Raw genomic sequence first — 27,206 nt, forward strand, 5'->3', positions numbered from 1 at the left:
GCGCGTAAGACTGAAACCCTCACCGCCATCTGCGAGTCGATTTTCTAGACAAATGTGAGAGCTTCGATGTATCACAACCCTATGGGCCTCAACGGCCTGTTATAGGAAGAACGTTTATTATTATTATTATTATTATTACAAAAATTTATCTCTGTGCGTAACTAATTAAGCACTACGTCATGAAGGCGTATGGGGGGTGGATATAGAGATCCACATTTTCTTGACCTCGACATTAATTTGAGGTGAGTGGTCAGCTTCACACGTCGACCGCTTTATCCCTAGGGAAAGAGCCTCCAGTATCCATTGGATTAGGAGTTTGGGTGTGCGCCAGAGCCTGTCCGGATGACTTAAAGAAGAGAAATTCCTTAACACTACCGGGACTCGAACTGAGTCCTCAGTCGTCCAGCCCGTAGTCAGTCGCTATACCGACTACGTTACTTCGGGTCCAACTATTTTTATTATTATTAGCCATGTCAGGTGGGTCCTTTTTACCACGGCATGGCGCGTCCTCAGTTGCGGATGGAGGAGACGGCCTCCAGATGTGGAAGGAAGCTGCGAATATTTTGAATAAGCAGTCGCGGATAGCCGAAAAGAGGTGGACCTCCAGCTTGGAGGTTGTGCGTGGGGCTAACAACTCCTCGCTTTTTGCTTAATGTCACAAATGTTCTCGGACCTGGACGGGTTCTTTGGTCACGATCAGGATCAGAATAGTGACAAATGGAGGGCTGTTGTGAACACGGTGATGAACCTTCAGATTCCATAAAATACTGGGAAGTTTTTGAGTAGCTGCACAATTGGCGGTTTCTCAAGAAGGGCTCAGTTACGTGAAATTATCTTTATTATTATTATTATTATTATTATTATTATTATTATTTTCTTTGTGGGTCATGTGACGACGCCGTCGGCGTCTAGTCTGCATGCCTACAGTGCCGAATGCTATAATGGTAAGGACGTGGACGGACGCGGTCGCGGTCTCATCTATGTAGACCTGTTCCAGCTTGCCCCTGGAGGGAATGAGAAGTCATGATACTGGGTGTACCGGCCGAGATCCGAGACGAATACCTCCGGAATTCGAGTCCAGAGTGTAACGGCTACGCTAACCCGGTAACAGAAATTTATCACTTTCAGATTTAACGGAAGGAAGGGGTGAGAATACCGAATGAAGAATTTTCTCCCGATTTCATTGACGCCTTAAAGATTAAAAAAAAATTACCTTATTTATTTAGAAAACTGAGTAACACTCAGGGAGCCGGGACAACTCAGTCGGTATAGTGACTGGCTACGGGCCGGACGGTTGAAGTGCCGGAGTTCGAGTCCCGGTAGGATCAAAAATTTTCTTCACATGCTTCAGACCGTCTCTGAGGCCTACCTAGTCTCCTATTCAATGGGTACCGAGGGATTTTTCCACGGGGGTAAAGCGGCTGGGGCGTGAAGCTGACCACTCACCTCCAACTAGTGCAGAGGTCAAGAAAACATGGATTTATACCCACACTCCCCCTTACGTCTCCACGTCTTTACTGTGCAATGTGCATTCTGCAAATGGTTCTGTGTGGAGTTGTTGCATCCGCGGGTCCGTAAATGAATCCTGCCAGGTAGCACTGTCCTATGTAGAGGGAGTAAGTGACAGGTAGGTGCAGGGTTGTTTAGGCTGTCGGCAGAGACCCATGGAGTGCTTATTGGACTTGCCAAACAAAAGTTGCAACATGAATACGGTAGGACGCTGGTACGAATTTCTCACAGTTCTGAATAGGTAGACAACAGGTAGCAGAACGTTTCGTTTATCGACTGTTCCATTCACAGGTAACTCTGCGCAGGTACAAGTGCAAGAGTTTCACAAAGGCGCTTAGACTGAACTGGGGCAACACGGGGTCTGTACAGCTGTGGTCACATGTGTTCCTGCAATACCGACCACATTCACCCAATGTGGAATTTCGAGTGAAATTGACCGGACACAAATTTGTTCGCTTCAGCGGCCAACCTCAGGCCGTCTCTCATAGGCCTATGTAAACTAAGCTGGGAGGTAAGACGGCTCAGTCAGTATAGTGACGGGTTACGGGTTGGACGGGAGAGAAATATGGGTTCGATTTCCGGCAGATGCAAGCGACCTCACCAACTCCCATAGGCCCCTTTATAATACGTATCGGGAGGGCCTTTCCCCAGGGGTAAAGCGGCCAAAGCGTGAAGCACAACACTTAACCTCTATCTAGTGAAGAGGTTTATGAATGGATTGATATATACGTCCACTTCAACACACATCTTCCATCATTAGTAACAAGGTAAATACATCCTTCTAACAGGCCATGGAGGCCCATAGGGTTGTGAGACATCGAGACTCCCACATTATCTAGACAATCGGCTCACAGACGGCAGTAAGGTTGTCAGTCTTATGTGCCGGCCGCCTTTTACCCCCAAGAATATTCCTGGTACTCATTTCTGGTAGAGGCTGAGTCGACCCCATGGCCATAGTGCGGCTTGAAGGATTAGGTAAATTGAAAAATCAAATGACCTCATCGGGAATCGAACCCACGACCTTCCTGCTTGCAAGACAGTGTCCCAGGCAACTACGCTACCACAAGCCCCCTCTTCGATCATTGGCGCTTCATTGAATCCGGGCAAATTTTAACCCTTGATTTTCGCGTGATACAGTATAAGGCAGGCCATGTCAGAAGAACCCACCTCATGTAGCTGATACGTGAGATATGTGAAGAAAGCAGAATGTATGGGGACAAGAGAAATATATTCAATATGATTGACCTATTTACGCCTGCAGACACCTGAATTTTTTGTAATGTAGCTTAAACCTTAACTTTACGTAATTGTGTCATATCCGGCCCTGAGAGCTATCCCACAATGGAAGCAGGTAACTGACTTCGGTTTCTATATCTCTAACACTCGAACCTTATATCTGGGAGGTGCTGGGTTCGAATCTCGGCCAGGATACCATGTTGAGATTCTTCATTACGGCCCTACGTCCCAAGATAGCACCTCCATTACGACGTTGGTCGCTACAGGTAATTTCCAAATTATTATTCGCCTGTCAGCCTAACATTCAACGGTAGGCCCTATAGCTCTAAGCATACTTACCCCATTCAATTCTTTTATTTACATGCTTGCGAACAGCGAGTGGCATATAAAGGTGCGTCCACATTAGTCGTGCTCGTGCTCGTGATCGCCAGGCTTGTCCTCGTCGGGAGACTCATCTGGCTTTTACTTGTGCTCGTAAATCTTCGTCCACACTACTTCAGTTGCTCGCCAGGTTTCGGTGCGTGAGGATCCGTATATTTACTCGTAGTGTGTAAAGGCTGTAGTCGTATTTTAATTTATTGACTATAGTTTTTAAATTAAAAATTTAAAATTTGCTTGTCTCGTGACTTGTCATATCGTCCACATTACTCGCGAGCATAGCGAGTCACACGAGCACGAGTAATGTGGACGCGCCTTAGCAGGCGAGCACTGGAAGTGTACAAAACAAAAGCTAGACTAAGGCTGGAATTAAAGCTAGAACTAGACCAATATTTAATCCTATGCAATAGAATAATACAGGTAACATGATAATGACGTAACTCGGTAGGTTTAAGCAAAAAGAAATGTATCCTCGAGGGAGATGTTATGTTTATTCGAAACGTCCAGGAATTTGCAATGTTGATTGCAGCTGTGACGCGCCCTGTTGAATGGTTAAGCCTCGAAACATTACTGACTGACCGGGGCAATAATAGGCGGGAAATTTTTTGACCAGATTAACCAGTGTTAACTTCTCGAGACTGAGTGTCCCATAATGTTAGTTACTTCGTCAGTAAAATAGTTAACGGAATTTCGACTTGTAGAATCTTGCTGTCCTTCTGTCCTCTCAACATAAGTCTACGGGAGTTTACTCAGCTACCGCTGATGTATGCATGACCGAGGTACACGTTTACCACTATAAAATTCAACATTGTATTTAATATTTCTTATTTATTTCCTCCAGTTCTTCCTGCAATTAGCCCGAATGTTTTCCCCTGATATTATCGCCACACCCGTGACGTCTTCATGTATTCCATATGTGGAGACTTGCATCATCAGTCTGACAGCAAAATAGCACAAGACATATCACAACTTTATGCTAATTTCACTGGAGAACATGTGAAGAATACACGATATATTTCGTAATGAGGAGTAGAACACGGCTAGGGCTGCTGAACACACAGCCGTAAGCAATAGCAATAATAATAATAATAATAATAATAATAATAATAATAATAATAATAATAATAATAATAATAATAACAAACTCCGTGGCCTTTAGTCCGTAATCGAATTATACCATAATAAAAATAAATGTAAAGCTATCCTTTATCAGGCCGTGGAGGCCCATAAGTCTGTGAGACGTATAAGCTCCCACACTTTCTAGACAATCGGCCCACAGAAGACGCTGAGGTTGTCAGCCTTAAGCGCCGGCCCCCCTTACCCCCAGGAATATTTCCTGATACTCATTTCTGTTAGATGCTGAGTCGACAAGTTTATTTAATGATTTTGTCTGTGGGTATCTCAAGAATAATGAATTAGAAAGGATAGGCAAGGAAGCGGTCGTGGCCTAATTTGAGTTGCTGTCCCAGTATTATGGTGTGCCTGATACAAAGCACGTGAACGTCGATCAGGGCAGTCGTTGCGGCAGAGGTTACCGGACCCTCACGAATGCAAATCAGAATCGCTGCTGAGTAAGCCGCCCTTATCTCTCTCTGATCTGTATCAAAAAAATATTTAGCAGCCAAGCGGTTACAACATGTACCATCTGCTTTAACGTTAAGTAACTCTGCATTCTGCCCACACAGTGTATTTATGTGTTCCGTATGGTTCTCAAAATAAACAGCGATTATTTCCCTAAACAGCATTAACCGGTTGGGCTTTGTAGCGGAGACGTAATGTGTTTCCTGTGACGTACGAACTGAATATTTGTATATTGTTGACAAGAATTCCAGGCTCCAGATCTTCAGAACATTTATTAGAGTCTGCTTATTATTCAAAAATGAGCTTTTAAGGACCAGCAATAAACTAACACTCCATAAGGCACTGATAAGATCAGAAATGACTTATGCTTGTCAAGCCTGGGAATGAGCGGCAGACACCTACCCCTTAAAATTGCAGCGCCTAAAAAACAAGGTTCTTCGCCCCACTGAAAATCTTACAAGCCTCACACCGGTCTGCAATTTGCACATGGTTTATAATCTTCTGTATGTACGTATAAGATTATATAACAAAACTGTGCAGGCAACAAGCAGAAGTCACACAAAATCATGAGAATGAACACGTTCGCAATATAGGACACGGTTTAAACTTGGCGGTGGTCAAGCTTGTGGCCGTTCAAGTGACTTAGCTGCCGTTGTAGCATAAGATATGCACGATAGGCGTGATCCACTTTACAAAGCCTGGACTGACAGAGGACTTTTGTGTAGTGCAAAAGGAAGAATTTTCAATAACATGCTATGTGTGCGATACGTACACTTGAGGAAAGGCCAAACATACTCATAACAGACAAACCCATATTCTCGCAGAGAGGATGTTACATAAGGACTATTGCCACAAGGGTTCAGTTGCAAAATAATCTCTGGTCGTGATCTCAAGTGGCTTAGCGCCAAGACGAACTGATTGGCGGCAATCCGCCAGTCGTAAAGTAACTCTGACTCTTGACTCCAAAAGTTTTGGAATTTCTAGTCAGTATGACTTGCCTTCTGTATTGCGGAATAGCTTAAATATAATGAGCATACTTCGGCATTGTAGCCTCCTGTTGCTTAGGCTCCGGATGTGCCTGAAGATGGCAGTGCGCTGTGCAAGTAGTGTTAGTTCCTTGCGGAGGGTTTTTCTAAGTGCTGAGTAAATGAGTGAAATAGTGTACCGGTGTAACCCAAAGAAGGGCTCCCCCAACAACGAAATTAGAACAAGTTGGGCATCTGTCCCATTATCTGCATTAAAAATGTATTAAAATAAAAGTAAAGGTACAAAGTAAATATGTCAAGTAATAATACCAACAATTAAAATTATTTAAAATAAAAATAATTTTACTATTCCATAAAGAAAGAGACATTAGTGGGAATAGTTTGAAGTGACTTAAACTTAAGTCCATAAAAATGTTGTAGCTGCCTCCTTTAGAAAAGACAAAATCATGATGGTGTTAATGGGGGAGGTAAATCGGCTGGTAACGATGTACCAGAATACATGGCTTAACATCCCAGAAAATATTAGTCTTCACATACTTATTCTATGTTTCTCGTTTCTTTTTAATTTGAATAAATAAATTTGTAAATATTTGTGACGCTCTACATTCCACAGGAATAGAAAAGTCGATGGATCTTGACGCCGTGATTTCTCGTTTGTTGCGCCTTGGTCTCTCGGCGTTGAAGCGGGCGCCGTACCGGGGACTCAAGGCTCGACTGCCGCCAGAGACTTGCCGTGATCCGCCCTCCGTAAACAGAAGACGTACAACTCAACTGTGCCGCTCTTGTTTAACACCTGAATTCGGTTCAATAAATTTATGTTACCCCAGGCCGGTGCCCATACGTCTTCAGGAAATAGTTCTTAATTAAATACAAGCATAAATTTACCTTTATATCAACGGATTACAGGAAATGGGTTCGGTACTTCAGTTTTTCCAGTAACTACGCTACTCTTTGGACAATCATGCAACAGGGAAGCGTTTATTTAACGACGCTGCCACTAAGCAAGCAAGAGAGATCTGGCATGAAAATATGTACCGTTTTATGCGTTTAACTTGTGTAACACCAGCTGAGAATTCAACAGGAAGCCTCACCATTATCTACAGTACAAGCTTTCGTAATATTAACTTCCCCTGCTTTCTCCCGTATTTCTTTTCAGTCCTACATGTTACCGAATGAAGCATCGAGGCCGAAGATTAAAGCAATCTCTCATGAATAACATAAACAATAATGAACTGCCCTAATTTAGATAGTACATTACACTTCCTATATCCTAATAAATATTATATGAGTACTCACAGAATAGACACGACACACTCAAACGACTATTCACAGTTTCATTGTACGTACATGAAGCATGTTAACACTCGATAAGTCATTGCTATTGTAGCTCTGAATTACATAATAACAGATCGGTGTGACGCTTAAAAAACTTCTTTAACATATTGTAACATTGTAACATTGCGCAACACGTCACAATTTGGGAGACAGGACCATAACATTTTATGGTCCTGTCTCCCAGACAAGCTATAGCAGCATGAATTGAACGAGCATTAGATCCCTTGCTCCGTGCAAATTTAAAACAAACCTCGGCCTTCTAAGTCAATTCTAAGCTAGAGGGCTTTCAACCAGGATGTCGTCTGTAGGGGATACGAGAAGTCTCAAGGTAAACCCCAACAGGACAGCTATTAACATTCACCTGAATATTGGGGGCACGTGGTAGTGCAGTTGGTTGAGGCACCATGCTGCAAGCCGGGAAGTTGCGGTTTCAAATCCCGATGAGGTTATTGGGTTTTTCAATTGAACTAATTTTTACAGCAGCACTCAACTCAGCCTCTAACAGAAATGAGTACCAAGAATCTTCTTGGAAGTAAAGTGTGGCCGATTCGTAAAACTGGCTACCTTAGCGCCATCTGTGAGCCGATTGTCTAGATAATGTGAGAACCTCGACGTCTCACAACCCTATGGGCTTCCGTGACCTGTTACACGGGTAGCTTTACCTTGTCGCCTGAATACTTGAGAGGCCTATGTTCATTAAAACCAATTTTCGGGAATATGGGTTTGAAGTTACGGGACCCAATTCAAATGATACTTGGAACAAAACACGTTCTGAAATCACACTTGCAGGTAAGGCCAACCCGTGGCAGTGTGTGCAACACAGTGAGGCGGATCAGAGAACTGTACCCTCCCATTTTCGCCCAACAGTGTAGATAAGAACACTCCAATGCTCATATTATCCACGTCATAAAAATATAAAAGTGTCAATGCACACAATTAACTACCACCACTCCATGAAGGCGTGTGAGGGAATAGAAGTAGAGCCTCACTATTTTTAATCTCGACACTGGATGGAGGTGAGTGGCCATCTTCACGACTCGGCCGCTTTACCCACAGGGAAAGGGTCCCCGGTACCCTTTGGAAAGGAGACTGGGTGAACCTTGGAACAGGCGGGGACGTCGTGGAGAAGAGAAAAAAGAGTCCCACTGGGACTCGAACCTCGGCAGCCCGAGCCTTAACCCGTCGCTATACCGACTGAGCCATCCTGACTCCTACGCTGAATTATATTTATACGGTTAATGAATCGAACCCAAAGAAATAACACTCGTAAATATATAATTTTAGAACTTATGGCTTCGCGTGTTGTTTGTACATTGAGTAAGCAAATTACCTCACTTTAACGCGTTTTTATGAAATGTTTCAAGCTAATTTCCTCTTTTCCTCGCATCTGCTCAACTCTCGTACAGAACTGGAACCTTATTGTCCGAGGAGGGAATGGGTTAACGTGAAAGCGGTAAAACTCTCGACTCCTTCGAGATGTGGTCGTTTCGAATCTCAACTGGGAAACGGTTATCAATAGTTCTGTCGAGCTTTCACTCAGTCCCTCCCGGCAAGTCGCGGTATAGAACTTACTTTACTTCACTTCACAATTACTTCCTTTCAAATACTTACCAGTTAATCATTCGTCTATTATTCTGCCATTCAACACTAACTAACTAACTTGATGGGGCTAATCGCTTCTTAAAAGCCTCCAGTTTCGCAGCTATTCAAGAATCTCCTTGTATTTTATGGAACCCGTAGGCTCGTTACCGTGTTCACAAGAGCCCTCCAGCAGTACCTCTCCTGAACCAAATAAATCCAGTCCATACCACCTCATTGTATCTCTCTAACATCCGTTTTAATATTATCCTTCTAATATGTCTTGGTCATCCTAGTGGTCTCTTTCCTTCTGACTTCCCTACGAAAATCTTTTATGCATTCCTCTTCTCTCCCATGCGTGCTACACGCCATGCCTATCTCATCCTCCTTGACTTGATCATTCTAATTATACTTGGAGAAGAGTACGGGCTAGGAAGCTCCTCATTATGCAGTTTTATTGATATTCAACGAAGGCTTATGAAGTCTAATTATTGACAGCTCCCTAGATCTACCGATATACTGGTACCCATCTATCAAACTACACGGCGTCATACCCCAGAAGACCGTATCTTAAATGTAGTGTAGATGAGAGTTTCGTCTATGCTGTGTAGTCAGTTGTGCTGAACAGGACGTTGCGTTGCATAGGAACCAGGCGTAAACTGTTACCTCGCCCTAACACGGGCTCTGTATACCTGCAAATGCAGCTCACATTGTTAACGCCATTGTCCCTCATTCCTCTGTCTCAAAGAGCAACTACTGTCAGCGTTTCCAGAATTACTGGGACACTGGGCTTCGTCCATCGTCCTGTATTCTGAAAGCTGGGGAGCACAAAGGTGCGGAAACTGGACCTATTTCCTTTTTCGGGTAAGAGGGGGACATAGCTCTAGAGGTATTCACAAAGTGGATTCACAGATTCTCCATTTAATCCCATGCATTTGTTTCCATGCACTCGGTTTGTTGCCTAGGTTTCGTGCATAAAATTTTCCCAACTCTTTCTATCCTAGTTTCAGGCGTGTGCATGATTCATCAAAATTGTTATTGCATATTTTCCTGTTATCTCCCTTTAACAAAACCTGGTCACTGGCATTTATATATCTGTAGTTATAGTGATACGATCCACAACGTAATCCATGGAAACGATGTCTTCTACGAGGCACCTGCCGTGCCTATGTAACTATAACCACTCATAAAGCAAAGTCCCGTTTGGGCGTGGGGTCGAATACATCCACCGTAGCCCTGCGAGTTGTAAGAGGTGACGAAAAGGGAACACAGTGCATGGAGACATAACTGGACCACCTTGTTCCTGGGGGATTTAAATACGGGGACCTGGTCATCCAGGTTGGGACAGTCTCGATTCTGAGACAGTAAAATATTGTCCATGACTCCCGCGGGACTCAGACCCAAGAGTGACTGTGCTGGCGGAGACCAGCAGCAATTGTAGACGACAGATCCGTCCTCTCGTCGGAGAGAGCGCCCCATATGAACATACCTGAAAATGACAGTAATAAAATCTGTTCGTAAGCCCCAGATTGGTGCTTTATTCCAAGACAGACTCACCGTCGGTCGTAACGTAAGTCTCAGACTCAGACACGCGTTGTTCAGCGATTGAGGTTAGCTCTTTCTAAGGGAACCAACAGAGTAGGCGTCAACCCTCTCACCTGAGGACGGAAACAGATCCAGTTTCCGAAACGTTGTTTCCTCTAGTTTCTAGAATACGGGACGATGGACAGATTCCAAAAACCCAGTGATTTTGAGTGTCGAACCCTTTAGAATATATCAATATGCATACACGTCGTTCATGCTCTTCTCCTGGAACTGCAGGAAGGCTAGGTGATGTGACGTTAACGGTAATGTGTTACCGCACTAGACTGAGGTGAGTGGTCAGCTTCACGCTCCGGCCCTGTTATCTCCGGAGGAATAACCGCGGTACCATTTGGATAGGAGGCTAGGTAGGCTCCACTGGTGGTCTGGACGCTGTGGAGAAGAGAAAGAATTCCTTTCCACGCTTGGAATCGAACCTGGATTCCTTTGACTGTCTGCCCGTATCCTCCTGACCGTTATACTTACCGAGATATCCGGATATTGGGCGATATGAGAACTTAAGTTATCACAGCGGTCACAGTGTAAATGACGGTCCTCCGGATTAAGAATCGAGTAATTAATTGCTTAATGACTCTGTTACCGAATGGGTTAGAGTAGCGGTAACTCTGTAAACTCGTATTCGGGAGGTAGCCTGTTCGAGTCTGGGCCGAGACATCGGTTATCCTGACAGAATATCCATTGTTTTCCTCAGTCCTTCCAGGTCGATACTTGAACAGTAACTCTTCAAGACCGCCATTTTTCCTTCCAAATCCTTTCGAATTCATCACTCATGAATCACTCTGTTACGTCATACTATACAGTCAGGATATTGAAGCGTCGAAGGATCGGTTGGTTACTGAAATACGCCCCGGTGGCTGTAGCCGTGCCTTCGAAGGCGTCAACTGTCTTCACCCGCTCGAACGCTGGGATCCTGAGTTCGAATCCCACTTAATGCATGGGTGTCTCTGTGCGGTTATTCTGTGTTTGTGTTCTGTGTGTAGGTAGCAGCCTAGCGATGAGCTGATCCGTCCAAGGGGTCCTACCGATTGTGTATAGGATCAAGGAACTGAAAAATCGGCCAAGGTTCAACAAAAGGACTGTACAGCCATAGGTAGATATTTAAATACCCACATTGAAATGGTAGGATGGTTAATGAATGATAAATAAGAAAGGATTTAGAAGGAGACCGTCATGTTCTGTTGCAAGGCACTGACCACGAGAGGCTGAGGTAAACCTCGAAATATTTCAGGCAATATATCTGGTCTCTTGGTCCATATCTGAAATCCAGTCGTTCTGAATACGAAAAAGGAATGATGCTCACTCAGTGGCGACGTTAGATATAGGGTCCTTAAATAATCATGAATGAGTTCAATAGATGTGCCTGTTATTACTGTATTTTGCAAACGACGCTGCTCATTCCAGGAACGAACGGATTCTCTGCAGAATTGATCTATGATTCTAATAGTGATGACATGGTCATCCGTGCGCGAGGTGGAGGGGAAGGGAACCAGCATCACGTGGTGTCCTTTTTCGTGATCTCCTGAAACCCTCTCCAAGCTTCATCAAGCCATTGTCTGTGCGATGTTGTACCCTGGAATTTTGCAAAAGAATTTCACAGGTAATTTACGTTCGGTTCTGAATAATGGGCAAAATAACTCTGATATGCTCTGTCTAAAACATCTTTGAGGTTACGTAATACCTGGTGTAGGCAACCTTACAGAATAGAACTCCCTGTGTGCTTACAACGAAAACTCTGTTAATTTTTTAATGCTAGTAGGGTGGGACTTAAGTCCCTTGTACTGCGGCCACTTATGGCCTATTATACCAGCCCCAAATGATAGGTGAGGGTGATTGTGGAGCAATTGGTGGAATGAAGATCGACAGGGGAAACCGAAGTACTCGGAGAAAACTTACCCCAGCGCCACTTTGTCCACCACAAATCCCATTTCACCAGACCCCCGGGATCGAACCCGGGCCGCCGCGGTGGGAAGCCAGTGACTAACCGCTTGAGCTATGGCGCATCCCAAAACTCCGATAAGACGATTTCGTTTTACGTAATATGTTGAAAATAGAATATAGTATATTTTAAATGGGTCACACGGTAGCGTAATTGGTTTAGGCACTATACTACAAGCCGGAAAGTCGCGAGTTCGGTTCCCGATGTGGTAATTGGATTTTTTAATTGACCTAATCCTTCCAGCCGCATTATGGCCCTGGGGTCGACTCAGCCTCTAACAGAAATGAGTACCAGGAATCTTCCTGGGGTTAAAGGGCGGCCGGCACATAAGGCTGACAACCTCACCGCCATCTGAGAGCCGATTGTCTAGAAAATGTGGGAGCCTCGACGTGTCACAGCCGTATGGGCCTCAACGGCCTGTTACAGGGATAACTTTACCCTTTTTTTTTCGTAAATTTGAAATAATGACGCAACGACCTACATGGCTGTCTGATGGCGAAGCGCACACGATGAGATTTCAGACAGAGTTTAGGCGTACATTAAAGCCGTGACTTGCGCAATATGGGAAGGACAATAAGTCTAAACAGGCGTTGTCTTCTTGGATGTAAAGCCGCTACCAGACTACACATCCCAGGAGCCTGCATTCTGCATAACTCTCTCGGTGAGAACCACGCAACTTACGTCACGATTAGAGTCTCCATTAAAGTATAGCTTCTTTAAGTAGGTTCAAAAGTGTTCGATAAATTTGCTGCCTCCATCTTCAGTGTACAAGATTAATATCTCTGTTCTTCAAAGAGAAGTACTCAGTAAGTACTGAGAAGTATTGTAGAGAGAATAACACAGTTCTCACACAATTTGTTATGTGCACGGAATATTATTGAAGCGAAGAATTCTAGTGAATGTGGTGGATTGGGCATGTAGCATGTATGCTGAAGATGAAAAATTGAGGCAAAAATTTAATTCGAAAGCCTGAATGGAAGGTATTAGTGCTAAGAGGCGTGTGTGTGGGTGCGTAAGAATGTCAGTACTGAAATCATTTTGAAGAAAACTGTGAAAGGCAAATGTCTCGGCCAGTGTAGTGCCCCAGCTAAGATCTGGATGACCGGAGGATCGGGTTTCCATTTCTAGCTGGGTCAGAGATTTTTCGCTTCACTACCGTCATCACACCTGCTCTGAGGCCAAGCCAGACCCATATCCGGTGGGTTCCGGAACATCTTTCCCTACGGTGAAGCGGTCAGCTTGCTGTACATTATGTAGTGGTGAGGTGATGAATGCATGGAGATATACCTCCACAACTTTTTATAACTTCACGGTATTCTACTTGATTAAACGTCACGACATGAAAACGTATGTTGGAGTGAATGTATTAGTTCCAGCCATTCTTCACCTTGTCACTAGATTTAGGTGAGAAATGCGCTCCATGACTGTATCTTTACCTCCCAGGAAGCAATCCCAGTACCCATTAGGCAAGTGGCTGTGTGGGTCCCCTGAGCAGCTTTGGACATAGGAATCGAACATGAGTTCCTATGTCGTCTAGCCTGTCATTGTACTCAGCTATCCCGGCTATGAGATTACCTGGGTTCGTCTGGTTCCGGACAGGTTCCATTTGTGGACTTCCGTGAATACGGAGAAGAAACTTTGGGTTCCACGAAATACTAGAAATAATTTTAGAGAACAGTTTAAATGACCGTTGGAATCTTATGGTGAATTCTCCGGCACCCGAACTGTCTATACATGTTGCCCCAGGATGAAAGGTCAATATTCTGGGAGGTCATGGTATTGGTCAGTCTAAGCAAAAAAAAATGTGTATATGTACATATGTCCTATTCCGAACGGTTTCCGAGATAGAGCTGTTTCGCTGCACAGTACACTCTATATTATACAGACGAGTAACACGCCATGTTCTCACATGAGTTGCACCGAGATAGAGCTGTTTCACTGCACAGTACACTGTACAATGTCCTCACACGAGTTGCACCGAGATAGAGCTATTTCACTGTACAGTACACTGTACACTGTACAGACGAGCAACACGCCATGTCCTCACACGAGTTGCACTGAGATGGAGCTATTTCACCAAGTTCTGCCGAACGCGGTCCTTTCAAACAAGTAACGAGTGGTGCACCTCTTTCCTCTGGGGCCGTCGGACTCCGTGAGCGACCTTGAGGAGTTTCGATCTGTGCCCGGCGAAGCAACAAGCAATTAACTAATCTATTGACCGTTCAGTTGTTTGTAGCTACCGCATCGTGACGGGACCTAACGCTTCTTCCATTATGAGGCAAACCTCCCCGTACCCCCCCCCAACTTATTGTGAGTCGCCAAGTTTCACCAATCATCACAGCAACCGCTCGTAGGGCTCTGATCTTCTCTGGTATAAATACAGAGCGGGTTGACGCAGTGGTACCTCTCTAGACGCGTGTGCGGGAACTGTGTAAATTGTCCCCGTACTTACTTAAGTAAACACCATTCCGTGAAGGCCGATTACAGTGGCCGCGCGGTCTAAGGCATGGGCCGTCTTGGCCCGCTCGAACACTGGGATCTTAAGTAATGGATCTGCGTTTATTCTGTGTTTGTTGTACTGTGCAGGTAGCGACCTTGCGTCAGTCTGACCCTCCGTTCAAGGATAGATAGATAGATAGAAGACGTGGGGGGAATGGAGGTATAGCGCCACCTCTGCGCTATATAGAGATGAGTCGTCAGCTTCACGGCCCGGCAGCTATAACCCCCGGGAATGAGCCACCGGTACCCATTCATTGGGTTGCTAGGTGGACCCCATCGTCGGTCTGGACGGTGTTGAAAAGAGAAAAATAATGACCCTGCCGAGAATTGAACCCCCGCAGTCCAGCCAGTAGCCCATTACTATAATGACTTAGCTGCACTATTCTAACTTCGGCCTTCAGACTAACTATCCTGACTGAAGTTTTCGTGTTATTCTTCAGATATTCCAAGACAAAATTTGGGATAGTAATTTGATTAGTCCATAACCCTCCCTACCTAATATTTTCCTGTTCACTTTTCACCAACCATTCTAGGATTCCTTATATACGCTACGTGATTGGTTATCAACCTGTTTGCCGCAAGGCTTAAAAATATGTGTCTGCTATTTAGCGACGTAAGTACAGAGCCTGTATGGCGTTACTGGTAGGAATTATTGAATATGAAGCCTTTGGGAGTATGATATTTGGCAGGGGAAACCGCAGTGCTCGGAGGAAAATTGCTGTAGTGCACTTTGTTCACCACAAATTCCACATGATCCGATCTGGTCTCGAACCGCCTCGGCGGTCAGAAGCCGACGGCTGACTGCCTGAACTATGGCACAGTCTGAAGAGAAGAATGGTTGTGTAAAACAAAATATGTATTTGAATAAAATTTTGAACTTCATCTTTCTGCGTATGATGGTACTTTGCTATTTTTAAACAATAAATTGCATTATTAAAAATAATTGACGTACTATTATTACACTTGTTCTCTTTCAATTCTGGTGAGACGCAAAAAAATAGAATAAATATCGCAAGTGCATCTCGGGCACCGAGGGGGTTGATAACCACTGGGGCACTCACAGTGTAATAAAATAAACAAAGAAGAACACTGAACATTTTACCTGGAACAACTGTATCATCCCTGCAGACCTGTCACTGACGACCACGGTTCAATTCTGGACAGGCTTGCCGGCTATGGTAGTACTCGATTCGTGGCTTTCCTCAGTAGAGACCGCATTCACCGCATTCGCTCCTATTCCGAAATTGTATCCTCTACAGCTGGATAAGTGTCGTTATACATAACACATACAAGAATTTGAGATCTGACGTACTCAAGGCGGTGAATAGTAAAATTGAGGTTTGTTGGTGCGTGACGCCGTGTATATTAATTTCAGTAATTGACATTATGTAGAGAGATACTAGATCATCATGTGATGCTGTAATTAACGAGTGATGAGCTCGAAATAATGTGATTTGGTGAAACTCCGGTCCAAACATCCGGCTATGTCGTTTGAAGTGTCGCAGTAAACTTAATTACAACGATTTACCGATTGAACGGCCGAGGCAGGAGTAACTAATTGTAGCGCGTTGCCAGAATACGACACGCTATTCCGCTAATGGACTACGTGCCTGGTGGTAAACGGAGCGTATAGACCGACGCGCGTCGCAATTTATCCGACTAACTAGCCCACCGTCAGCGTTCCTCTGCGACCACATAAGTTGAATACGGAATCCAAGCATTCCTGTTGCCGCCACGAACAATGTTCTCCTTTCCGGACATAAGCGGCATAAGTAACGATTACATAGAAAGTAGGCTGTTTCCAGGAAGTTCCCTCAACAACGCTCTGCCTTTATTAATTGGTTCCCTCGTGATCTGCTTTTAACGTGCGATCCGTTCTTCTGAAACCCGAGACTGGCTGCGGCAATATCCTGCAGATGTTCACATGTGTTAAAATGAAGTTGTCCCTTTACTTTCTGGTCTTCTGACATCCCCGTGATCTACGTCATTATGTAAGAAGCATGTACTCATTTGGCAGTCTGCTATTTACGTGTACATCATATTTACGCCCTGTTTCCAGCTAAACTAGGTTTCTTTTTAGTGATTAGAAGATGAAGAAGAAAAAATGATAATAATGATAATAATAATAAAGTAAATATATTCCTGTAACATGTCGTGGAGGCCCATAGGGTTGTGATATGTCGAGGCTCCCACATTTTTTAGACAATCGGCTCTCAGATGGAGGTCAGGTTGTTAGCATCACGCGCCGGCCAACATTTACCCCATGGGAAGATTCCTGGTACCCATTTCTGTTAGATGCTGAATCGAACCCAGGGCCATTGTCCGGCTGGAAGGATTAGGTCAATTGAAAAATCCAATAACCTCATCGGGAGTCGAACCCGCGACCTACCGGCGTATAAAATAGTGCCACAACCAACTATGCTACAGCGGGTCCCTAATAATAATAATAATAATAATAATAATAATAATAATAATAATAATATCGTTGTACACAGCTAATAGCTCATTCAGCTTCTCAGAGAACAAAATCGTAACAAAATATCATGTAAACTTTCACTAAACGATGTACATAACACACTGGCACGCGGTAGCCCAGTTGGTTGAGGCACTATGCTACAAGCCGGAAGGTTGCGGGTTCGATTCCCGATGAGGTCATTGGAATTTTCAATTGACCTGATCCTTCCAGCTTCACTACTGTCCTGGGGTCGATTCGACCTCTAACAGAAATGGATACCAGGAATCTGCCTAGAGGTAAAGAGCTGCCGGCGCTCAAGGCTGACGACTTCACCGCCACCTGTGAGCCGATTGCCTAGAAGAAAGTGTGGAGCATCGACGTCTCACAGCCCTGTGTGCCTCCGCTTCTTTTCACAGGAATAGCCGTGCTTTTGATTTTTACCTTTAATATAAACCATAGTGACGTCACCAAAGAAATTATGTACCAAATAACATCCAATTTACGATGGAGATTTTTCGGGCGATCAGCCGTGGGAACAGTTACTATCTAACGTTTCGGACTCTATCTCTGTCTCCGTCATCAGGGACTTATGTGGAGAGTGACGCAGGCAAATACTGTGTTTATACCAGCAGCCGTTCAATTCTTGCACCTATCCACATTGGAATAAAGTTGTAGCTAGCAGCCAGTCATGTGGTTGGAGACTACAGAGACGTATTCTAAAACTTATTTAAAAATTACGGATTATTAGTCTGGTTGGATAAGCACAGGTGTCTATAACCCAAAGACACCCAAGCATAGGGGTCTCAGTATTTTCGGATTTATATCTTTGATAATCATACGCTAAAACAATGTGTACTGAGGCCATAAAGAGATGTTCCGTTTGCTGACCCTTCCATATCTCCATCAAACTGTTATACTCCCCCCTCCATCGTACTTCAGTACATTCCCCTTAATATTTTAACAAATCTGTTGACAGAAATTCCGGCAGCGAAAATCATGCGATAACTTCCCCTAGCAGCAAACACTTCGGGCTTTTCAAATTCGGCTACAAGGAACTACAAACAGAAAGCATGTGATCAGTAATGCGCCCTTTTCTTATTCGCCTTTTCTCACGTCCGTTGTTTTGTGTCATGAGGAATCCACCTGCAAGGTAGAAGCCACGGCCCCCGCGCACTGAGTTAAGCACTCAAGTTTCCCTACCACGCCCCTCCATTTTGATTCACTTATATTCTACCTTACTCATTCTGCAACGTTCTCAGTATATCATGCGTTTTACACGTTTTAGATATAGCGGAAGTTGTCACAAAAACTCGTAACTTCAGGCCGAGAAGGGAGTCATCCCCCTCTTTCCATGGGACAACTCTCCGTGGCCTTAGCATAAGTATCTTTGGTTTTGATATATTTGTCTCTATTTGTTTAGTTAATTATAATGAGTTATACCGTAATAGGGGACTGACACTTACACAGTATACATGAAGAAAATTATGAAAACTGTGTGAACATTCCCAGGTGTGAACACGACTGCACTTGGGGCGGTCTGTTGGCACCTGGCAGCAGGAGATATACAAACCTGCAGAGGCACTCCGCCCGCCATTTGCATATCTCAGCTAGCCCACATTTCTGTGTTCCTGCCGAGAGACATTCAAATATCGTAGCTAATAACTGGCCCTGAGCTCCTTCAAAAAGTGTATGAATCCTTGAGGTAGGTTGTAAGACCTTTAAAATTGGCTGCATGAGACTTAAAAATGATTCTGAAGCCTTGTAGGTAATCGTTAGCTCTTTGAAAATAGTCGTGAAATCCTTGAAAATGGTTCTGATTTCCTTTGAAATGGTTCTGAACTTACTGAAATGGTCCTCAGCTCCTCTAAAACGGTTCTGCTCCTTTGAGATGGTTTTGAGCTCCTTTAAAATGGTTCTGATTTTTTTAAATGATTCTTAGCTCCTCGAAAATGGTTATGAGCTACTTAATTGTTCCGAGCTTCTTGAAAATGCCAACACACTGACGTGGCTGACTTCAATCTAAAGTAAGAATTACTTTCACAATAAAATTACTTTAATTGGACCGAGGGATATGCAACTGTTAGCTTCTCATGAAGGACTCATCTTCCAAGGAGCTAGTTACGTGTTTCAATATTTAACCGGGTTATCTAACACTGAAGCGGCACTTGGAACACTAACTGAAACTTGGGGTTCTCATGATGATGGTTGTCAAGAATAACACGTTCTGGAATGTGACGCCGTGGAGTTTGGTAAATTGATAACAATATTTCGACGATCCTCGAGCCTCAGTATTTAGAGTGAATGTTGAATACTGAAAATTCCATGACGATATACCTTTATGTCACTGCTTCAAGTCTGCTCACATCGCGTGATTGAATAAATGTGGACGACTCAGATAAGCCACTCTTGCTGCTACTAAGACTGCCCACAGTTACAGCCCAAGGCAGTAGACATAGCCTCCCCCCCTCACCCTTTTCACCTTGTCTGCAACTTAATCAAATTCACAAGGCCCTCTCTTCTACATTGTTTAATTTACCACATCCTGAAGAAAATAATTAAATTGAACTGGTATTATTCTCTTAAATATGACGCCGTGTAGGCTGGTAGAAGTTCAGTGACGTTTCGGAAGACATACTACCTCTATCTTCAGGATCTGAAAAATCCTTGCCAACAAGCTCCGTTTATGTTGCTAGCTTGGCTTATTCTTGAGCCCTGAATGTGAATGCAGTACGTACTTTCCTCAAAAACTTTACTAAACTTCCACCAGACAACACGACATCACAACCCACAAAACAGTGCTCCTTATGGAGTTCCTCATTGTACAGTCTTCTCCTGCCTCCTGCCACTTCCTCCCTCCTACATTCAAATAACGTGCTCTTCGCTCTGGTACAGACACAGAGCAAGTCTGTAACAGAACTCAGTTATGAAGCACAGAATTATACGATAGTTAAAAATAAACGGTAAAGCTGTCCCTGTAACTGACCCTGGAGGCCTGTAAGGATGTGAGACGTCGAGGCTCACAGATGGTGGTGAGTTAGTCAGCCTTATCCCGCCACCCGCCCTTTACCTCCCAGGAAGATTCCTGGTACGCATTTCTGTTAGAGGCTGTGTGGATCCCAGGGCCATAGTGCGGCTGGAAGGATTAGGTCAATTGAAAATTTCAATGGCCTCATTGGGAATCGAATCCGCAACCTTCCTGCTTGTAGCATAGTCAATCAAATAACTACGCTACCTCCTGCCCCCATTTTAAGATCATTAATGTTTTATAAAAGACATGGAAGAAAGAAGTCGTGCCCTAATTTAAGGTACAATGCTAATATTGTCGGGGGCACTATGCTACAGGCCAGAAGGTCGCGGGTTCGATTCCCGATGAAACCATTGGCTCTTTCAATTGACCTAATCCTTCCAGCCGCAATTCGGCCCAAGGGTTTACTCAACATGTAACAGAAATGAGTACCAGCAATCTTCCTGGGGGTAAAGGGCGGCCGGCTCATAAAGCTGACAATCTCGTCGCAATGTGTGAGGAGATTGTTCAGAAAATATGGGAGCCTCGACGTCTCACTACCCCACAGACCTGCCTTCACTGCCTGTTACAGGGATAGCTTTTTGGTAATGTCTGAAGGGGGTGAGGGAAACCGTGAATAAAGAAGACCGGGTCTAGACTTCAACTCAGGACGAGCAGGCCATATGATCACTATGAAACACAGGCGTCAGGATGTTTCGCGCCGACGAAATTGCTTAATTGTGAGTTGCACAGCTACAAGCGGCGAAACACACGTATTCAAATTACACCGGCCCAGCCCGGCCAGGCCCTCATTTCGTCACAGATTGGTACGCTACAACTTTCATCGCAAAGGCAATTATAATAATGACGTCAATTTTCAAATGTTTTATTTCAGAAAGTAAGTCATCGATATTGTCACGGTGTATTTGTGCTTACATTCCACGCACCAGGATTCGTCACAGTAATTGTTTGAATCCTTACTGCAGTAAAGTCCTGTTAGTCGGAATTCCCCGTCGGTTTACACATACCGGAAATACAGTAAATCCTCGCTAATCCGGTTTCACTTATTCAGGATCGAAATATGAAAAGCGGGAAATTCTCTTCATAGTTCAGTGTGCACTTTAAACAGACACATGGGCTTTAGCAGCAAGAGGACTTTCAGACTGCGGTGAGGGCAGCTGGAGGGATAAACCGCGCAAGAAAATATCCGAAATTGGCTTCAGTTGAATGAAGGAAACCCTGGATTTCAGCTTCGGACAGAGGAAGAAATCACTGCAGTGATACTTTTTAATTATTTTCATCAACACTACTAATATTATTATTCTTTTCCCATTTCATCGTTTTCTAAATTTCTTTTGTGTTTTCAGGGCTATCCTTTCCTTCATTAATCCGAATAACATCCAACCCAAATTAGTCCGGATTAGAGACGGTTTACTCTACGCTGAAAGTAGAATCCACTTACTTTCTAGTGATGACGTAACGGGCTACATCACTAACAGAATGACATACGTAAGTTTTGATGGCAGATGGAATTTATACAGAAGCTACTTGGGCCTACAGGAGTTTGATATACGAGTATACAGGACACAAGAAAATGCCATTGTACTATTTTTTTGCTGAATTTTGTCCATTGTCCGAGGTATGTCAATATTATATTGGACACTGCCCATTGTCTTGAGTATATTTGACATACACGATGTTAGAGTACGCTTCAATCTTCAGGTGACAGGTTGTAAATATTCTGATAGATTCTTTACTATTATTAATTTTGATACGAGATATTCTGCTTTTTGTTTTGTTACTGGTTTCCTCGCTTGGCTTACTTCTCAACGCTAAAGACGGACTCAGCATATTCCTCTGAATCCTTGGTAATCCATAGCGGTAAATCTGGAGGGCATGATGTTCTGGGCTACAACACCTTGCAGTTCGGAGATTAAGATCTCGAAACAAGTTAGGCTGAGGCGTGTGCGGTGTTTATCTCAGAGGGAAATAAATTTTGACATTTAATTAAGTGTAATAAATATTTTATCTACCTTAGATTTGAGGTTTTCACGGCGGTGAATATGAAGAATGCATTCCTCAATATTTCATTTAGTTTCAGTCGCACAATGTACGAGTATTATAATTCTATGATAAATACACAGTGTCTAAATTATATGTTTCGGCCATTATTTTTGGCCATCATCAGTTAGTACTTAATACAGTTGCTCTCAAATCTCTCTCTCTCTCTCTCTGATAATCCCCTTTCCAGGGTCTAATGTTCACATATGGGGAAGGTCGTATTGTTTTTAACAATGTAGTTGTCTACGTAAACAATTACTGCAAGTTATATAAACTTTTGTTCTTGTGTTCCGAATGTTGCGCTTTATTCGCAAGGCAAACGTCTTCTAATTTTACATCAGCTATAAAACTGCTTTTTAAAACTACTTTGGTTTTCATTAAGTTCAATTAGGATAATTCTGAACTAGTTAAAATTAGACGCATGTTGGTTAATTACTATTATTGTTACTCGTGCAACTTTTGCTATTTTTGTTACTTTATGTGGGGGCACGCAGTAGCGTAACTGGTTTAGGTACTATGTTACAAGCCGGATGAACGCGGGTTCGATTCCCGATTTGATCATTAAATTTTTCAATTGACCTAATCCTTCCAGCCTCACTATGGCACTGGGGTCATCTCAGCCTCTAAGAGAAATGAGTACCAGGAGTATTCGTAGGAGTAAAGGGCTGGCGACCGGCGCGTAAGGCTGACAACCTCACCGCCTTCTGTGAACCGATTTCTAGAAAATGTGGGAACCTCGACCTCTCACAACCCTATGAGTCTCCTCGGCCTGTTACAGGGATAGCTCTACCGTCTCAGCCTCTAACAGAAATGAGTACCAGGAATATTCTTGGAATATTTTGGGGATAAAGGGCGGCCGGTGCGTAGAGCTGACAACTTTGCCGCCGTCTATGAGCCGATTGTCCAGAAAATGTGGGGAACTCAACATCTCACATCCCTACCGGCCTCCACGACCTGTTACAGGGATACCTTTACTTTATATATATTTTATTTAGAATTCAAGCCCTGGGTCCTGTGTAATGCTCGTTTGTCTTGATAAGCACGCTAGAACCAGGTTCTCGCAAGGTACATGTGTTCTCCTGTTGCATATTGGATTTATATTAAATTATGTGTATTTTACGTGTTCGCATTTTGTGTCGTGGCTTTCTTGTGTTTAGGCTGCGAACTTGCGCAGGACTGAATACAATATTGCTTGGTGTAATGAAGGCAAATACCCGGCACAACGATACAGACGCGTATCTCGGGGCACAGCACAGACCGCAAGGGCCGCAGGGAACAATTACTTCTGGTAACGGGTGTGTGTGCTTGTGCAGCTCCACCGAGTCACGTGGTCGCCTGTTCCAAGCAGTAATTTCTTCACGAATTATGTCGCCATGGCTCCAATTATTGTGTGACACACTTCTCTTTAACCCGTTAGGGTTGTCCATCGAATTTGAATAGATCCTGTCCCAAAACAGCCAACAAAGATGGCTCAAGTTGTGACAATCGTATTCGCAGAGACTGAAGTGGTTTTTTCGTGGATATGTTTTGACGATTAAAAAAAAAGCTATGTATAAGAGGCCGTGGAGGACATAGGGTTGTGAGACGTTGATGCTTCCACATTTTCTAGACAATCTGCTCACAGAGGTTTTCAGCCTTACGCGCCAGCCGGCCGCTCTTTACCCCCAAGAAAATTCCTGGTGCTGATTTCTGTTAGAGGCTGAGTCGACCCCAGAGCCATAGTGCGTCTGGAAGAATTAGGTAAATTGAAAAACACTGGGAATCAAACCCGTGGCCTTCCAGCTTGTAGCATAGTGCCTCGAACAGCATTTATTCCTGACCTGTAGACAAAAATGAAAAGCGCTTAATAAAGATTCATACAACGTCTCTGCATTGCCACCGGTTTTCTTAATTATAGCCAAATTCCTTTCTATAAAGAAATCATAATTATGAAATCATCACGCTATCTGTGTCACCTCTTTGCAATAATTTGGCCGGGGTTTCTTTTTTATTTCAGGAAGCTTGAATTTGGATGTCTTGCCATTCATGTTCATTTTTGACGCCGTAATTTTTAATTCCCTGCCATCAGTAAAACAACATGGCGGATGCGAGAACATTTAACGTGGAAGCGAGGTTGATAATATTTAATATAGGGTACTGATTTGTTGAATGTGTGGAGAGTTCATAATTTTTGAAAATGTGTAACTACTGTTAATGTAATATTCTGAAAAATGTGAAATAAAATGATGACAAGTAAAGGTCAAGTAGACCTTATGCTCACCTAATTAAGCCCTAGGATACGAAGGCGTATTGATGAGTGGATGTATACATCTACATTTTCTTGACCTCTGTACTAGTTGGAGGTGAGTGGTTAGCTTCACGCTTTGACCCCTTAATCCCCGTGGAAAGAGCCACCGGCACCCACTGGATGGTGGGCTGGGTGAACCCCAGAACCGGTCTCGACGACGTAGAAAAGAGCAGAAGGAAAAAGAACAAACATATCTTACATAAATATCACGCACAATTATTTGCAGCCTGTTTAATCAACTGATTTTTTAGGCTTTTGATGTGTAGAGCGTTGTCACCGCTGCTCCAGCCGACTCCAGAATGTTACGTGAGTTTCTGCAGCAACTACATAAAGCGACTGGCTCCGGACTGAACGGTCTAAGGGCAAGATTTTTCTCCTTTCCACTTCGTCCAGACCAGTTCCGGGGCCCACCCAGCCTCATCGAAATAATACCGGAGGCTATTTCACTAAAGTTAAAGCAGCCGGAGCGTGAAGCTGGCCACTCATCTCCAAGCAGTGCCGAGGCCAAGAACATTTGGGTCTGTACCTCAACTTTGCCATATGTCTTCACGGCCTAGTGCTCAATCAATTAAGCTCAGGGACAACTTTATGTTAATTACTATGCTACAAGCCGGAAGGTCGCGGGATCGATTCCCGATGAGATGGATTTCTTTCAATTTACCTAATCCTTCCAGCCGCACTATGGTCCTGGGATCGACTCAGCCTCTAACAGCAATTAGTACCAGGAATATTCCTAGGGGTAAGGGGCGGTCAGCACGTAAGGCTGACAACCTCACCTTCATCTGTGAGCCGATTTTCTAGAAAATATGGGAGCCTCAATATCTCACAACTTTATGGGCCTCCACAGCCTGTTACTTACTTCACCTTTACTGTGAACCCTATGCTCCAGCATGTGCTGCACTGGCTGTCCTGTGTGCGTACTGGACGTCGTTAGGGCCCTGTCTCTGTGACCGGTGTCTAGCCACATTAAAGTAGTTACAGCGAGTCTGGCAAGGAGTGAAACACTTGAACATTGGCGCTTCTCACCGGACATTGTTCTGATGAAGGTTGTCTGCCTGCCAGCCAGCCACTTGCCACCTCATGACAGAATTTCTCTTCTGGCCTTCTATTTCCACTCATTTCAAGACTTTTCTTCACTTCGCCCTCACTAAATTTCCAACATGAAGGGGAACTTCACAATAACTCTTAACCCTTTACCCACACCCTCACACCCTCTGGTACACCCCAATATCCGCCCTCATCTTTCTCCAGTTCGCGTGTCTGTGGAAAGTTGTCCCTTCCGTTAGAGCATGAGTGCGTTAAGTTACGAGAAGCCTAAATGGAAATGTTACCATCTTCTGGGATGGGACGCCATGTTTCATGCCAGCGTGTAAGGGAAAACATTAAATTTCATCATCAACGCAGAAAAAAATCCTCTTCTCCCCTGAAGATGAAAACAGCAAGTTCTATAAAGAATACATGGCGTTATATCCCACAAGGCCATATTTCTTATGTCCGTCTCATTGAGGACATAAAACGTCGTGAGGATAATTTGTCTGTAACTTTAAATAAGTACTGTACCATGAAGACGTATGGAGGGTGTAGAAGTAAAATTTCTCGGATTCTTAACCTCGGAACTACATGGAAATAAGTTGTCAGCTTCGCAACCCACAATGAAAGCGTTCCCGGTAGTCACTGAATTGCATGCTGGGAGAAGCCCATAGCAGAACAGGGACAAAAAACAGTATTGATATGTCGAAATAGTTCAGTAAATATGGTCTGTCTGTTACTCCCAATGATTTTCTTATAATTGGAAGTGATGATTTATTTGAACATCCTCTTTAATTAAGTCATCATTATTGTATGCATTCATAAGCATAGGAGAGTTAGAGCTGTCTCTGAACCAGGCCGTTAAGGCCCGTAGGATTGTTGGGAGCCGAGGTTGCCACATCCTCTAGACAATCGGCTCACAGATGCGCCTGCGTTCCTTTACCCCTAGGAATATTCCTGGTGCTCATATCTGTTTAGAGTCTGAGTGGACCCCAGGGTCATAGTGCGGCTGGAATGTTTGGGTCAATTGAAAAATCTAGTCACCATATCGGGAATCAAACACACACACATACACACACATATATATAGGTATATGTAATGGGGCACAGGGTAGTGTAGTTGGTTGAGGAACTATGCTGCAAACCGGAAGGTCGCGTGATCGATTCCGGATGAGGTGGATTTTTTCAATTTACGTAATAATTCTTCCAGCCGCACTATGAACCTGGCTTCGACTCAGCCTCTAACAGAAATGAGTACCAGGAATATTCCTGGGGGTAAAGGGCTGCCGGCACGTAAGACTGACAACCTCACCGCCATCTGTGAGCCGATTGCCTAGAAAGTGTGGGAACCTTGACGTCTCACAGCCCTATGGGTCTCCACGGCCTGTTAGAGGGATAGCTCTACTATTTTTTACTTTTAGGTATATGAAATAGTCGTCAACGCAACGTCGGAGATGATTCATCGAATCACCACCCACTTTCCCGTAGTTGCGATTTCATGCAAATTCACAACATGTTTCGACCACACAGAGCCATCATCAGATATACGTATATGAAGAAAGCAGTCTTCTGGGATTTGGCACCGTGTATATGTGGTGTTAACCGACGTTTCGGAGGAACGTATCGCCTCCATCTTCAGGTTAGAAGGAAAAATATAAGAAATCCGCAAGCGAAACGTCGGTTAACACCACATATACACGGTGCCAAATCCCAGAAGACTGCTTTCTTCAT

At 43.9% G+C, this 27,206-nt stretch overlaps 1 protein-coding gene across 4 annotated transcripts in view; it reads left to right on the forward strand.

Moving 5' to 3' along the window:
- LOC111872478 (transcription factor Sp9) overlaps window positions 1-27,206 on the forward strand; it is a 281,569-nt gene that overhangs the window by 206,543 nt on the left and 47,820 nt on the right. The gene's annotated exons all lie outside the window — the stretch shown is intronic.

The sequence above is a fragment of the Cryptotermes secundus genome, unplaced genomic scaffold (genome assembly GCF_002891405.2).
Source record: "Cryptotermes secundus unplaced genomic scaffold, Csec_1.0 scaffold507, whole genome shotgun sequence".
NCBI classification, from domain to species: Eukaryota; Metazoa; Arthropoda; class Insecta; order Blattodea; family Kalotermitidae; genus Cryptotermes; species Cryptotermes secundus.